Consider the following 16,170-nt stretch of genomic DNA (forward strand, 5'->3'; position numbering starts at 1 on the left):
ATATGTGTACGTACTTTGTCTTTTCTTAAAGCTACACTGTGTAACTTTGGGAGCAGTGGCCTCACAGTGGGGGGTAAAAATGTGGTACTGTGACAGTACTGAACACAGTAACAGTACTTGAGCTTCTACTAGCAGTACTTTGTGTGACTAGAACATGATGTAAATATTTAAATACTTCTCTCATCACATTTTCTTGGACATTTTCCAATAAATGTGACACACGACCTGAGGGGAGCAGCAGTCCTGGTTTAGTTCTGGGTTAGACCAGGTTTAGAACAGGTTTTTGTGTAACTGTAACTATAGAACTACAGCACTGTGTAAAAACTTCAAACATGAGACGGTGAGATCGTGATATGAGAGCCGCCCCGAGAACTGCTCAGAGGAACATCTACACCAGGACCAGGTTTCATCATGTGTTTGTGTTTGTTTCCTGGAGCTCCATTACCTCAGCTCGTTAAAGAATTGTTAAAGAATTGTTCAATAATTGTGACTCACTGAAATATGTGGAATCATGTTCACATTTAGTTGTGTCAGTGCTGATTCACAGTGACGCAGGGAGAACATGTAAACTCCACTCTGTTCTGGACGTCGTGTTAGAGTCTCTGTCCTCCTCACAACTCTGATCAGCACAGGTCAGCACGTTTTACAAGACAGACACAAGAGGTTTAGTCCTGGTTTAGTCCTGGTTTAGTTTTGGTTTAGTCCTGGTTTAGTTCTAGTTTTGTTCTGGTTTAGTCCTGATTTAGGTTTGGTTTTATGTTTGATTTAGTCCTGGTTTAGTCCTGATTTAGACCTGGTTTAGTACTGTTTTAGACCCAGTTTAGACCTGATTTAGTTCTGGTGTAGTTCTGGTTTAGTCCTGGTTTAGTCTCAATTTAGTCCTGGTTTAGTCCTGGTTTAGTCTCAATTTAGTCCTGGTTTAGTTCTGGCTTAGTCCTGGTTTAGTTCTGGTTTAGTCCTGGTTTAGTCTCAATTTAGTCCTGGTTTAGTTCTGGCTTAGTCCTGATTTAGACCTGGTTTAGTCCTGGTTTAGTCCTGGTTTAGTCTCAATTTAGTCCTGCTTTAGTTCTGGTGTAGTGCTAGTTTAGTCCTGGAGTAGACCTGGTTTAGACCTGGTTTAGTTCTGGTTTAGTCCTTGTTTAGTCCTTGTTTAGTTCTGGTTTAGTTCTGGTTTAGTTTTGGTTTATTTTTGGTTGGCTTTTGTCTAATTTGAGCAGTTCTTATTTTTGCTGCGATACCACAGTGAAGATTAAATAAATGTTTGGTGAAATGGAACATTTTCTGACTCTGCCTCCTAATTAAGACCACACAGCTTCCCCACTATCTCTGGTTTAAATCTGTTTTTGACTTTTTTTGGACCTGGGTTTGTCCTGGTTCAGTTCTGTTTTTGTGCTGGTTTAGTCTTGGCCGATCACAAGTTTAAATCTGGGTTAGACTTGGTTTGGTCCCGGGTTAGTTCTGGGTTAGTCCTGGTCTATAACTGCTTTATACCGATGCAGTCCTGGTTCTGCAGTGCACTATATCAAAATATAATCTGATGGTTCTGATGGTTCTCCAGGTGATCAGATCATTCGTTGTGTGATGGTCCATGTGCAGGAGGAGCTCCACAGCTCACTGAGCTTCAAGAGTCAGTGACTTGTTCCTTCCATGGACATTTCTCCTGAAAAGGCATTAGGCAAGGCAAGGCAAGTTTATTTGTAGAGCACAATTCGTACATAAAGTAATTCAAAGTGCTTTACAGAATAAGAAATATACTAAAATCATAATAAAAACAAATCAAAACATAAATAATGAAGATTAAAATTAAAAAAGAGAGACATAAATTGGAGAGAAGAGTGCAGAATGAAAACCTTCCAGTTAGATGCACAGTTAAACAGAAATGTTTTGAGTCTGGATTTAAACAGCGTCACAGAAGAGTCTGTCTCACATGTTCAGACTGTTCCAGGTTTTAGCTGCGTGAACCTGAAACTCTGACTCCCCTTGTTTAGTCGTGACTCTGGGCACCAGCAGGAGGCTGGTCCCTGAGCTCCTCAGAGTGTGAGATGTTCATATGACACTAACATGTCACAGATGGACTTTGGTGCTCGACCATGGAGACACTTGTACAAGCAGAGCTGCTTTAAAGTCTCTGAGCCACAGGAGCCAGTGCAGAGACCTGAGCACAGGACGCATGTGCTCGTACTTCCTAGTTCGAGTCAGGACCCGAGCTGCAGCGTTCTGGATGTTCTGGATGTTCTGGATGTTCTGCAGCGTCTCACAGCTCGTTTGGAGAGACCAGTGAGCAGAACATTACAGTATCTAACCTACTGGAGACAAACGCATGGATAAGTTTCTCCAAGTCTGATTTAGACAGTAAACCTTTGATTTTTGCTCTGTTTTTTAGATGGTAAAAGGCTGCACATTAGCATGTTTGATGTTGATGCCAGGGCCTTGGCGCTTGTGCCCGGTGCCCCCAGTTTGCCCAGACCTACAGAGTGGTATCACAGATGATTGACCATGCGGGCGGGTCATACAGGAGCAGGAGGGGGAACATGGGGAACTCTCTTTCCTATTTGTTGTTGGGTTTTTTCACTTTCAACAGTTACAGATGCTTCCCTCACGCTCTGCCCTTTTCCAAGGCCGCTGCGTCAGACCAGTCTCCTCTCACAGGACCAAGTGGGAGAACCATGTGACAATCCCAGGCCGCTCCAGGCACTGAAGTGTTTTGGAGCTGATGTCAGGGCATCTGGCTTTGGAGTTTTTGTTTCCTGTTGTATGAGACACACATGTGAAAAGATAAATACTGTTTATCATGTGGGGTCTTCAGTGTTGTCTCTGGGACCTTCCACCTTCCTCTGAGTCCCCACAGGAGATGGCAGGTGAGGCAGGGCATCTGATCCATGTTCTGGTGCTGTACCTGATCTGGGCTCTGTGGACACACTTACCACTGCTCACTTTGCTCTGCTGACTGCTGCTCTCAGACCCACTGTCTGTAGTTTTACCTGTCACTGCACACTCCACAGGTGCACTGGTGACGGGCGGCAGGTGACGGGCGAGGGGCAAATGTGTCTCAGGGGTTGCCATGACAACAGGCTGGGGATGTAACTCCACATACAAAACATAAAGGCACAACAAACACCCCTCCTCCTCCTCCTGCTCCTCCTGTAGTCTGGTCCAGTCCTCACTGGGCCTTTCTCTGGGCTTTAGACACGGCTCATAACTCTGAGTACACACACACACACACACACACACAGTCCCACACTCAGGTCTGTGTGTGTCAGGACCTGTGTCTGATTTAAATTCACTCTTTGTTTTTGTCACTTTAACACGTACGCACAGTATGTTTCACTCAAATACTGTGATTCAATAAAAATATTACTCAAGTAAGTGTAAATGTAACTGTGTACCATCCACCTCTGAAGATAAGTATACTCAGAGGAGATTTCATGTGACATAAATGAAAAACATGTGACATGAATGCTGAGCTGTGATTGGACACTTGTCTCATGAGCTCTGTGGTTTTGGATCCTCCTGAAGAGGTTCAATTATTTGGTCCATACAGGGCAATAAAACAGTTCTTCTGTAGCATATAAACTCCAGTGTGTTCCTTTCACACCTGCAAACCAACCAAAACTGGTCTGACTGATGTACTGTATATCCGAGGCTCCTGCACACAGTGGTTTCCACTGAACGTGGCTTGGGGACGGCTGTGGCTTCCCACAGAGCCCGGGCTGGTTCTTAGCCAAGTGGAAGCCGGCCTCTGGCAGACAGAGTTTCTAAGGGCCTCCCTGGCCCGGGGAGCTTGGACTCAAACCTACGGACCACAAGCCGCAGTGCAGTGGTCCGGGCCCTAGCCCCCGTCACACACCTTTACTGGGATATAGGGCACTCATTTCGGGAGTCATGATGCATTTGGAATAGTTGGTTTGGACCTACTGTCTCTGGTTTGGATCCGAGTTGGTGTTTGCATCAGGAGAACCACACCAGAGTTTGGCATTTGGTGCGGAGTCAAGCGGACTGATTTAGTGTAAATTCGAGTGCGACTGAAGCTTTCACTCCAACAAAAAACAACCCAACTAAGAGCTTCTGGTTTGAACCCAACATTTGGTCCTGTCCTAGTCCTGGTCCTGTCCTAGTCCTGGTCCTGGTCCTGGTCCTGGTCCTGGTGTGTGGAGCCGAGTGTGAAAAAAATGTAAATCAGTGAACAAAACCAGTGTCTACACAACCACAGCAGTGTGTGTAAACACGCACTTGTCCTGTGTGCTGCTGACCCCCACCACAACTACACAACTACACAACTACACACTACACAACACAAGTACACAACTACACACTACACAAGTACGCAACTACACAACAAAGCAACAACTGAGAGGAAGGAAGACAAGACAGATGGAGAGAGGGAGAGAGGAGAGGACAATGAGAGCAGGAGCGACAGAGAAAATGAAGACAGAAGAGAGAGAAGGGGAGAGAGGAGGGCAGAGGGACAGTGAGAGAGGGAGGAGAAAAAGATGGAGAGATAGAGACACAGAGGAGAGAAAGAGAGAATAGAGAGGGGGAGAGAGTAGACAAAAGAGAAAAGAGTCTTAAAACATCTGTCCTCCTGTGAGCACCTCCAGCAAAGACAAAGCGTACGACCAGAGGACAAACTTCATGTGGTGTATTGTTTCAAGGTGGTGCGTTACCATGGAGACAGCGCTGAAGTCACAGGAGCCGGAGACGGACCTGCCCTGGGAAACACACACACCATTCATCTGTAGTTTTAGGCCGTGAAGCAGAAGAACCAACAGTGTCAGAGAGGGTTAGACACGCACGGACACACACACACGCACACACACACGCACATACACTAACACTATCACACTATGTTCACTATCACTTTTATTACACACAGGCTGCATTTAAACGAGACTCACAGACCTAATGTGTTCCAGTTCTGACCTGAGGCACACGCTGACTAAACGAAGTGTGGGTATGATTAGGACGTACGTCAAGTGAACGTTCATTCTGTCTCCTTTAGTTTGTAGAGAAGATGTGCGCCCCCTAGTGTCTGCTTTAAAACCAAACTGACTAAAAACATACAACCTTTACTTACTTTACTTAGCCTGGTTTTATGTAGCTTTTTTCCAGATTTACAATTTCATGCATTTTTCATTCACTCCACTCTCCACTGATGAGATCCTACTGTAGCCACAGCTGCCCGGGGCACACTGACGGAAGTGAGGCTGTCAATCTGTGCACTCAGCACCTCTCATCACCAACATTCACACACCACATTCATACTAGCCAGTGTGGAGGAAGTATCTTGCCTAAGGACACAACAAAAGTTTTGCTACCACTGCCTCACGTCCTGACCAGGACCAGCCCTGACCTGAGATCTGACCAGATGGGACAAGACTTCATTCTTTTTGTACTGAAACATAAAAGAACACATGAACATATGTTCAAAAGACATCAATCATTTACCAAATTTTCACAGAATGTACAGAAACAGATTTTATATTGCAGATTGAGCCATTTGGAATCTGCTAGTGCAAATGAAACATTTTACAACTGGCAAACAAATTTGGACTTAGTACCAAAAATTTAAAGAGGAAAGATCTTCTGCCGAGTTAAAGGATCTGGTACCAACATCACCATCATCATTGAGCTAGATTTAGGAGTGTTTTAAGATAATTGCTTTTAAAATGACAAGAATTTTTAGGGGAGACACCCTGTACAATAGTGCTGGTTCAATAAACTAAACCTGCAGTCACAACAAATGAAGGACTAGAACCTTCCAGAATCAGCAGAGTGTGCACATGCTGTGAGAGTGAGACAGTGCCTTATGTAAAGAACTCTGAGCCTTGAATCTAGAAAAGCTTTGGGTCAATGTGGGAAACCCACCGACACAGGGAGAACATGCAACTCTACACAGACACAGAGAGAACATGCAACTCCACACACACAAAGAGAGAACATGCAACTCCACACGGACACAGGGAGAACATGCAACTCCACACACACAGGGAGAACATGCAACTCCACACAGAACAGGGAACATGCAGCTCCACACAGACAGGAGAACATCCACACACACAGCAAGAACATGCAACTCCACACGGACACAGGGAGAACATGCAACTCCACACAGACACAGGGAGAACATGCAACTCCACACAGATACAGGGAGAACATGCAGCTCCACACGGACACAGGGAGAACATGCACTCCACACAGACACAGGGAGAACATGCAACTCCACACAGACACAGGGAGAACATGCAACTCCACACAGATACAGGGAGAACATGCAGCTCCACACGGACACAGGGAGAACATGCAACTCCACACAGACACAGAGATAATGCAACTCCACACAGACACAGGGAGAACATGCAACTCCACACAGACACAGGGAGAACATGCAACTCCACACAGACACAGGGAGAACATGCAACTCCACACAGACACAGGGAGAACATGCACCCAACTCCACACACAGTGGGGTTGGGTGACCCGGAGTTGGACCCAGACCTTCTTGTGTGGCGTGTGACCAGTGTGGGAGGTGCAGGCAGGGGCAGGTTGAGTGGCTCATCTCGTGTGCCGTGCAGCGTCCGGGGGAGTGACTTCTTCTTCTTCTTCTTCTTCTTGTGAGTGGGAGATGTTTTTGCTTCGTGTTCTCACTTGATTTTGAAGTCTGAAGCATAAAAAGTCTAAAAAAGTGAATGCTGGAAGTTGCCGTTGGGCCCTGGGGAGCTGCATTGATCCTCAGAGACTGATGGTGTGTGAGGCAGAGGCAGGCTGAGTGGAGCGGGGCCCGGGGCCTCTCTGGAGCTATGGCAGCTGTGGAGCCCACACAGAGCTGTGTTCTGCCCACGTGCCTCTGAGCAAGCTCCCCCAGGACCCTGCAGAGAGCGGGCTCCCAGGGATGCTCCGGAGCCTCGGGGCCACACTTTGTTTTGGCAGACGGATGGAGTTTGGCGTGTTTGTGCGTCTGCTCCACCCACTCACACAGAGAGGGGCCCGAGAGGCACCTGGAAACACCACCACAACTACCACACCGCCAACACACCACCACACAACACCACCAACACCACAACACCACCAACACAACACCACCAACACCACAACACCAACACCACACACCACAACACACACCACACCACACAACACCACAACACACAACACCACCACACACACACAACCACCACAACACCACAACACCACACCACAACACCACCAACACACCAACACCACCAACACCACCACAACACCACCAACACACAACACCACCACACACAACACAACACCAACACCACCACACACACACCACCAACACCAACACACACCACAACACACACACACACAACACAACACCACCAACACACACAACACCACAACACACACACCACACACACACACCAACACCACCACCACCAACACACACCAACACACACAACACCACACACAACACCACAACACACCAACACAACACCACAACACACACACACACACACACACACCACACCACACAACACAACACACACACCACACACAACACCAACACACACAACACACACCAACACAACACCACCAACACCACACAACACCACACACACACAACAACACACACACACCACCAACACCACACACACCACACACACACACCAACACCACAACACCACAACACCACACCACACACACACACCACACCACACACAACACACCACACACAACACACAACACACACACATACACATCACAACAAAACACCGCCAATACCATAACAACACCACACCACTAACACCACACCACCCACACCACAACAAAACCACACCGCCAACACCACCACACTGTCAACACCACAACAACCCCACACCGCCAACTTCACACCACCACTACCATACCACCTACACAACAGCGCCAACACCACACCAGCAACACCACATCACCAACATCACACTGTCATCACCACCGACACACTGCTACCACACCACCACCACCTGCACCACCAACACCACACCACCAACAATGGGGGTTGCACAACACTAGATCTGTTTTAATAATAATAATAATAATAATAATAATAATAAACAATTTCTATATTAGATATTTGTGAAAAATAAAATACAAAAGGCTTCACCAACACCAACATGGCTAGTGATGAACCAGTATAAAAGATCCTTTATTGCACCAAATTGACTCTCGTGAGCTTTAAGCCATGTTATAATGTTGTTACCTGGAGTTGTGTTTTGATCTATATTAGAACATCAGAAAATAGAGTCATATGAGCCTTTTAAACCAGGAACAGACTTACCAAATCTGCGTATATCCAGGTCTGAACCAGGTCGAATTGATGATTTCAACACTGAAATTGCCAGACTCTGAACTGAAAGTAAAGTAGCAGCAACCTGAAAGCAACTTGAAAACTACCAATGCATGACATCACAAGTTGGAGCAGAGCATTTTGAGCTTTGGAGATGTAGATAAACTAATAATAAACTGTCCAGGTCTCTTTTTGAGAAGCTAACAACATTTTAACATGGCTTAAAGCTCACAAGAGTCAGTTTTGTGTAACATAGGACCTTTAAACTAAAGCAAACACCATCCACCTCACCTGCAACTGCTCTGCTCCTGCTTCTGCCCTTTACTCTACGCCCTACATCCAGTGTTGGGAAGGTGACTTTTAAAATGTATTCCCCTACAGATTACAGATTACATACCCCAAAATGTAGTTTGTAACATAATCCAGTAAATTACTGAAAGTGAGAAATGTAATTTGAATACTTTGAATTACTTGATTTGCTGTAGAGAAGCAAAGACGAGGAAATCTTCACATAAAATGTTTTCTCTGTTAAAAGAAAATAAAAAGCCCAGACTTTACTGAACCAAATGAAAAATATTATTGATAGAAGACAAGGAGACATGTCCACACAGCATGATTTAGTCCTGTTAAATCCTGTTTGAGACATAGTTTAGACCTGGTTTTAGACCTGGTTTAGACCTGGTTTGGACCAGGTTTAGACCTAGTTTAGACCTGGTTTTAGACCTAGTTTAGACCTAGTTTTAGACCTGGTTTAGACCTAGTTTAGACCTAGTTTGGACCTGGTTTTAGACCTGGTTTAGACCTAGTTTAGACCTAGTTTAGAGCTGGTTTTAGACCTGGTTTAGACCTGGTTTGGACCTGGTTTAGACCTAGTTTGGACCTGGTTTAGACCTGGTTTTAGACCTGGTTTAGACCTAGTTTGGACCTGGGTTTAGACCTGGTTTGGACCTGGTTTTAGACCTGGTTTAGACCTGGTTTAGTGTCCGGCAATAAGTGCAAAAAAAAAAAAAAACAGGAAAACACCGCCGTGTAATCCATTTATTTCAACAAGTAACTGTACTCTGATTACGTAACTCTGGTACATGTAATCTGTTACTCCCCAACACTGCCTACATCAGACTACAAACTGCACTGTTACCGCATCAGAGGGGCTACAGGAACCAAAATGTGTTCTGTCCTCAAGTATTACTCAAGGAAACATGAAAAGTGAGTATGAGTATAATACTGGAGAAACACCGCTCGAACTCCACTGACATTCTCTATCTTATAAACCATTTGCTAAAAAATTTTGAAAAATTAAAAGTTTTAGTTTGTGGACTTCTTGTGGCACTTCTCAGTCCTGTTCACTTGTCTCCTTGCCTCCTTGACTTCTCAGGAGGAGGAGCCAGCATCAAGGAGACAAGAAAAAGGAAAAACGGTAGAGCGTGAGTGCCCCCTAGTGCCCTTCTGTGGATGGTGCCTGAATGTAGAAACAACAGTGGACATTTTGAAGGTTTTGCTTGCTCTCTTTCTATTCATTTTAAAAAGAGTAAAATCTATTCATTCGTCCTTCGGTGATTTTTATGAATCGCTCAACTTTATTTACTTATATTCTCTATATCTCCATGGTTCTGAATGAGTCTGTAGGACGAGAGTAAAACATTTAATAATCATAATTCTCACTAGTGTACCAGGCTATGCTAAAGTCATATGGTTAAAGGTGCACTATTACCCATAACTGATTATGCTGATATTTTCCATTCCATTTTCTTCCGCTTATCCAGGGCCAGGTCGCGGAGGCAACAGTCTAGGCAGGGACTCCCAGACTGCCTTTTCCATGCACACTTCCTCCAGCTCTTCTGGGGGAATCCCGAGACGTTCTCAGGCCAGCCAGGAGACATAGTCCCTCCAGTGTGTCCTGGGTCTTCCCCGAGGCCTCCTCCCGGTGGGACATGCCCAGAACACCTCCCGAGGGAGACGCTCAGGAGGCATCCGGAACAGATGCCCGAGCCACCTCAACTGGCTCCTCTCAACATGAAGGAGCAGCGGCTCTACTCCGAGCTCCTCCCGTGTGACTGAGTTCCTTACCCTATCTCTAAAGGAGCGCCCAGCCACCCTGTGGAGGAAACTCATTTCGAGCGCTTGTATCCGCGATCTTGTCCTTTCGGTCATTACCCAGAGCTCATGACCAGAGGTGAGAGGAGGAACGAAGACTGACCAGTAAATCGAGAGCTTTGCCTTTCAGCTCAGCTCCCTCTTCACCACAACGGTCCGATACAGTGACCGCATCACTGCGGACGCTGCACCGATCCACCTGTCAATCTCACGTTCCGTCCTCCCCTCACTCATGAACAAGACCCCGAAATACTTGAACTCCTCCACTTGAGGCAGGGACTCTCCACCCACCTGGAGAGGACAAGACACCTTTTTCCGGTCGAGAACCATGGCCTCAGATTTGGAGGAGCTGATCTTCATGCTGATGCTATGCTGATATTATCTATCAAAATACATCTGACTCTCACCTGCGTCCTCTGTATGTTTCCTTCAATAGTTTGTGTAGATTCATCTTGCAATGTCCATATCTCACTCATCATTGTATTCTGGATGAAACTCTGGATTGGTTTCCTCCTGATGCAAGATGCGCTTTCACTGGTTTCAGTTCATCTTTAAATGCATTTTTCTTTTCTGTCCATCTTACCTTCAACCATACTTTGTTCCATTTTCATCACCATACTCTCTTAGACAATTAGACCATCCTTCCTTTGGAATATTCAAGACCTCCAGAGTCATCGGACGAAGAGCGTTCAGATTTAAAGAACCATCAGACTGGAACAATTTGCCAAACTCTCTGCGCTCCATATCATCATTCCATATATTTAAAATATACTTATTCATTTATTTAAACTTCTTGGGTTCTTTTTAAAGACAATGCAGTAAAGTGTATTTACCTTGTTGACATGTTTCTGCTGCCAGTGTTAGGAAGGTGACTTTTAAAATGTATTCCCCTACAGATTACAGATTACATACACCCAAAATGTAGTTTGTAACATAATCCATTAAATTACTTAAAGTGAGTAATGTAATCTGAATACTTTGGATTACTTGATTTGTTGTAGAGAAACAAAGACCAGGAAATCTTCACATAAGATGTTTTGTCTGTTAAAAGAAAATAAAAAGCCCAGACTTTACTGAACCAAATTAAAAATATTATTGATTGAAGAAGAGGAGACACGGGCCACACGGCATGTTTAGTCCTGTTAAATCCTGTTTGAGACCTGGTTTAGACCTGGTTTAGACCAGGTTTAGAACTGGTTTAGTGTCCAGCAATGAGTGGAATTACCGAAAAAAAAAGAAAAAAAAAAAAAGAAAGGGAATAACCCAAAATGTGAAAACAGGAAAATACCTCTGTGTAATCCATTTATTTCAACCAAGTAACTGTAATCTAATTACCACTCACTGAAACTGTAACTGTATACAGTTACTCATAATTTGTACTCTGATTATGTAACTCTGGTACATGTAATCTGTTACTCCCCAACACTGTCTGCTGATGTAAAACATCTTCAGATCTGTCCCCGGTGTTGGTGGTGACGTGTCGTACATCAGTAGTTGTTACTTCCTGTAGATGTGGTCAGACCTGGCGTTTCGCTCAGACTGACCACGCCTCCCGTCGCCCGGTGTCTCTGGAGGAGGGTGTCCCAGGTGTGTGAAAGGAAGGAACGCTCCGTCATCTCGGTTAATGCTGTCCGTGCCTCGTTTCCTGATTTCACTGTCCTCCCTGATTCAGCCTTTGAACTTGTTGTTTTCTGATCCAATGACCCGAGCCCCGTCCCAATCCATAATGTGGTTGTTCCTTTAATCGTGCTTTCTTGGCCTTATTAATGATTTGTTTTGCATTATGGGTTGGGATCGGGGTCTTGATGTTAATGCTTGATGGTGTGATGTTCTCGTCTCTGCATCGGAGGTTGAATCGTAGGTGGTTGTTATATCGTTTTGTGTTTCTGTTTATTAGATATGTTGTTTCGTTTTTCTATTGTTTTTGTTTTGCGACTTGTTGTTTTCTTTAGATGCTAAGGATCCCCCTTGAAAATGAGGTGACTCACTTTAAGGGGCTTTTCCTTAATAAAATAAATAAACTATGTAACTTTTTGGTTTCTTGCTCTTGTTTCTTGTATTAAACAGATCTACATTTATTCAATTACAGGTGATTTTATAGCTCAAAAATACTTATAAAAACGCATTCTGACTGTGAGCGGGGTCGCCTCTCCACAGATCTGACCTGTAACTTGGCCTGGTTTCGTCTCCATGAAGATAGAAAGGTTTAAAGTCGTTCTTTAAATATGTGTCACAGGTGAACTGTTTACTACCATCACTGTGCACTTCCTCCCTGGTGAAGTGTCCCTCTCTCCACACTCGCACACAAACACACTGCTTATTGTTCATTTACAAATGTTTAATTGGTAAAATTCTGTTCTACCTCAGCTCGCTCCTGCACATCCACAGCTCCAGACACACTGCACAGCTTTGGGCTGTTCCTCATTTCAGTTCTGCAGCAACTGACTGGAACCACAGACTTTAAAATGTACCATATTTTTTTGGGACAATAGGCGAGTTTCAGTTGACGTCATTGTTTTTAAAAGCCCGTGTTGCATGCTGGGAAATATTTTGGTCGGAGGCAAGAAACACGGTAGTGGCCAAACACAGTGCGTAACCTCGTGTATTTATCCCCGATAATGGTAAATTCCTGCTGCATTATCGGATGCACAAATAAAAGCACGGAAGAAGAAAAATGTCTTTTTCATATTCTGAGTGAAAAGAACCACTAACGGTGAATTAAACGACTTTCAAACATTCGCAGAGCAAACGTAGAAGATCCTAACAAACCATGGACTCCAACAAGTTCAACAACACATCGAGACTCTTGTAGTGTAACACCTGGAATTTACAGGTAGCTTTAATAACAATAATAATTTATTTACAAAAATATTAAAAGGTGCTTTTAACAGGTGAGGATACTACTGCAGGGGTGCGGCTCCACCCTAAAGCTGGGGTGAAGGAGACATGCTATAAAGTGAGAAAACAAACAAGATTAATACAAAGAAATCCGTGACCACAACTGAAAACACCCAATTACATGTGCCACCATCACCAAGAACTATAAATAAGGTCACCCTCTAAGTGAGCCCCCCTCACACCCAGACACCTCCAGCCCACACCCACTGCAGAGCTGGAACAAATCAACAATCAGCTCCAACTAAAACTCAAAAACGGCAACCAGCACTGAGCTTCTCTGATCTGGATTGTTAAAACCCAGAAATAGCCGTGTGTTAGGCCTGCTCAGGAAGAGGAAGTCACCTGGTTCCCCTCTGACCTTTGTGTCCTGCCCTGATCAACAATCTGTCAGATCATGTTTACTGGAGAGAATTACACAAGAATTACTCTCTATATATATATATATATATATAGTACTGTGCGTGACTATTACATGAACTTCTGTTTGATATTTTGAGCTTCATTTGTCTGGAGTTATGGGTGACGACACACACCTTTAGTCCATTTCTTTAAACAGTGTGTGAGCAGTGTTGTGAAGGTGACTTTTAAAATGTAATCCCCTACAGATTACAGATTACATACCCCAAAATGTAGTTTGTAACAAAATCCATTAAATTACTTAAGGTGAGTAATGTAATCTGAATACTTTGGATTACTTGGTTTGCTGTAGAGAAGCAAAAGTCCAGACTTTACTTAACCAGATTAAAAATATTATTGATAAAAGACGAGGAGACACAGTATGATTTAGTCCTGTTAAATCCTGTTTGAGATCTGGTTTAGTCCTGGTTTAGTCCTGGTTTAGTCCTAGTTTTAGTCCTGGTTTAGACCTGGTTTAGACCTGGTTTAGTCCTGGTTTAGTCCTGGTTTAGTCCTGGTTTAGACCTGGTTTAGTCCTGGTTTAGTCCTGGTTTAGTCCTGGTTTAGACCTGGTTTAGTCCTGGTTTAGTCCTGGTTTAGTCCTGGTTTAGTCCTGGTTTAGTGTCCGGCAATGAGTGGAATTACCTTGGAAAAAAAAAAAAAAGATATAGCCCAAAATGTGAAAACAGGAAAATCCTGTCGTGTAATCAGTTTATTTCAACCAAGTAACTGTAATCCAATTACAACTAACTTAAACAGTAACTGTAACTGAATACAGTTACTCATAATTTGTACTCTGATTATGTAACTCTGATACATGTAATCTGTTACTCCCCAACACTGTGTGTGAGGTACAGCGTGTCGTCTTTCACAAGTTTCTGGCCTCAGAGCGTCACAAACTCTGGCACTAGTACCGACTTGTGCCACTGGGGAGAGCTGCTGCTAAACATCCCCACTAACCTACTAATACTACAAATGTCACAAAACTACTAATTCAAACTCCATTTCGATAATACGGAATAGACTTGATACTCAGTACTGATTCTGATACCACAATGATGATCAGAATAATAATTACAAAAAAAAAAAAAAAAAAACTTCTTTAGACAATAGAACGTGATTTTCCACATTAAAGGGAAGTACTTTCTTTTCTTTTCCCATGTGGTCTCACAGTGGTAGGTTCTACAGTTGTCCATGGGGTATATTAAGGTGGTCCAATTTATATATATATATATATATATATATATATATATATATATATATATATATATATATATATATATATATATATATTATATATACTCTAGATTAGAACCCTGCATTTGGTTCCGTATCTGACCAAAAATATTTGACTCAAGACTTTTGAAAATTATCTATACTATATCATAGAACCAAATAAATAAGGTCTATTTGAATAATTTGTCGTTTTATTTTAACATAAACTGAAAAAAATAATTTAAAAGTCCTATAAAAGTTTCTTAGAAAGTCCAGAAAGTCCAGAAAAAGATATTATATTATTTAGAAAGTCCAGCTGCACTGTGTCTTTGACTCCTGCAGTAGATCCTGGCTCTTCATTCTTTTCAAAGCTTGAATAATCTTCACCCCTTTTCAGCAACATCATTGACAAAATGTACAGTTTTCTGCATCATCAGCCCAGTCTGCTGCTGGAGAATTGTTCAAAATGTTTTTGGCAGATCAAGAGCTGCTGGTGACAAAATCCCTGATCTGCTCCTTCATAATCTGCTTGATTAAGAGCATCACGTCGCTTTAGTAGAACATCTGAACCTTCCTTTTCCATAATCATCATCAGCTTCTTCTGTTCTTCTGTCACACTGCAGTGGAAGAATGCCAGGAAAAACATTTCTTCAAGTACCAAAGATGTCGCCCAAAGCTGTTCAGGTGTTTTCTTCACAACTGAATGTTCAGCTTCTTGAGGAAAACCAAATCATCTGCAGGAGCTTCAAAACTTCATGCAGACCTGCAGACCATGGAGCAACCTCTGAAACATTTCATTTTTTTTCCAAATTTCTTCCTAAATCATCTTTTGGTGCTAAAACCTCATGCAGGGTTCTAATCGAGATTATGTGAAACTTTATTTTTGATCATGCAGTGATGGATCACCTTAGTGTGTACCAGTCTCTACTTTCTACTTCTTCTACTTTCTGCTTCTACTTCTGATACAGCTTCAGATCTAAAGCTATTCAGGAAAGGTTTCTGTCCTGTGAAAGGGACTCTTCAGTAGATTGTTATTCAGCTTAGATTATAATCGTCTTCATGACTTCAGACCTCAGATCTCGGTTACAGTGGTCATGTTCTGTTCTAGTTCTGTTCTGTCGTTTCCTCGGAAAGGGGCGTTCCAGATCGATAGTCCCTGCAACTTTGCGTGATTCTCGTCCCGTGCTGACGTCACTACTTATTTGACTCGCACTGAGCTCTGATTGGCTCCTTCAGAGTTGCCTTTCCCCGTGGCGCAGCGGCCTGTCTCATGCGTAAAA

The sequence above is a fragment of the Boleophthalmus pectinirostris genome, unplaced genomic scaffold (assembly GCF_026225935.1).
Source record: "Boleophthalmus pectinirostris isolate CB_2022bp ecotype Guang Dong unplaced genomic scaffold, ASM2622593v1 HiC_scaffold_23, whole genome shotgun sequence".
NCBI lineage: Eukaryota > Metazoa > Chordata > Actinopteri > Gobiiformes > Gobiidae > Boleophthalmus > Boleophthalmus pectinirostris.